The sequence below is a fragment of the Aegilops tauschii genome, chromosome 2 (genome assembly GCF_002575655.3).
Source record: "Aegilops tauschii subsp. strangulata cultivar AL8/78 chromosome 2, Aet v6.0, whole genome shotgun sequence".
NCBI lineage: Eukaryota > Viridiplantae > Streptophyta > Magnoliopsida > Poales > Poaceae > Aegilops > Aegilops tauschii.
In genome coordinates this window covers 484,913,405-484,915,061 of record NC_053036.3, presented here as the reverse complement: position 1 = coordinate 484,915,061, position 1,657 = coordinate 484,913,405, and positions in this window count along the sequence as shown.

The following is a 1,657-nucleotide window of genomic DNA, read 5'->3' as shown; positions in this document are numbered from 1 at the left end:
TTGAGCACAGCACGAACCAGCAACAATGTACTCAGCTTCAGCAGTAGAGAGTGATACGCAGTTCTGTTTCTTCGAGGACCAACATACCAAGGATCGTCCAAGGAAATGACATGTGCCTGATGTTGACTTGCGGTCCACACGATCACCAACATAGTCAGATTCTGAATACACAATGAGATCAAAATCCGAGCCCTTGGGATACCATAATCCAAGTGTTGGAGTGTGAGCTAGATATCGAAGAATATGCTTCACAACCTTATGGTGTGATTCCTTCGGTGTAGCTTGAAAGCGGGCACACATTCAAACACTAAGCATAATATCTGGCCTAGATGCATATAAATACAATAAAGAACCAATCATGGAGCGGTATACCTTTTGATCGAAGTCAATACCATTTTCATCAGTGCATAGATGGCCATTTGTCGGCATAGGGATTTTGACGCCTTTGCAATCTTGCATGCCGAATTTCCTCAGTACATCTTTGAGGTATTTCTCCTGAGATATGGATATGCCATTGCGTTGTTGACGTATCTGAAGACCTAAGAAGAATTTCAATTCTCCCATCATAGACATTATATTCTTCACCCATCATATAGGCAAATTCATCACTGTAACGTTGGTCAGTACAGCCAAAGATAATATCATCAACATATATTTGGCACATGAATAATTCATCATCATAGGTTTTGGTGAAAAGAGTTGGGTCAAGTGAACCGGGTTTGAAGCCTTTCTTCATGAGGAATTCCTTCAAAGTATCATACCATGCCCGAGGAGCCTGCTTGAGGCCATAGAGGGCCTTATTGAGTCTAAAGACTTTGTCAGGATGCTTTGGATCCTCAAAACCTGGGGGTTGAGTAACATATACTTCTTCCTCAAGCTTACCATTGAGGAATGCACTTTTCACATCCATTTGATATAAGATGATATTATGATGGTTAGCATAAGCAAGTAATATGTGAATAGCCTCAAGTCTAGCAACAGGTGCAAAAGTTTCATCGAAATCAATTCCTTCAACCTGTGTGTAGCCTTGAGCTACAAGCCGTGCCTTATTCCTCACCACAAGGCCATTTTCATCTTGCTTGTTGCGGTAGATCCACTTTGTGCCGATGACATTGTGCTTGCGAGGGTCTAGTCGCTTGACAAGTTCCCAGACATTGTTGAGCTCGAACTGATGTAATTCCTCTTGCATAGCTTGAATCCACTCAGGCTCCAGAAATGCTTCATCTACCTTAGTGGGATCTGTGATAAAGATGAAAGCAAAGTGCCCACAAAAGTTAGACAAATGTGAAGCTTTTGAGCGTGTGAGAGGACCTGGTGCGTTCATGTCGCTGATGATTTTCTCAATCTGCACTTCATTTGCAACTCGAGGATGAGCGGGTTGGCGACGAGGAATTGGATCAACATTTTCTTTAGAGCCATTTCCTCAGGTGCACCAGCATGATGTTCTTCACGATCTGGAATAACTTCTTCAGCAGATTCTTCGGTAGGAATGACATCCTCAGTAGCGTTAAACTTGAAGGTTTCCTCAGGAGACTGTTCATCTAGCAGAATAGGAGGTAGGTGCTCTCTTTGCGAGCCATTAGTTTCATCGAACCGCACATCTACAGTTTCAACAACCTTGTGGTGAACGGTGTTGAAGACTCTGTAGGTGTGCGAG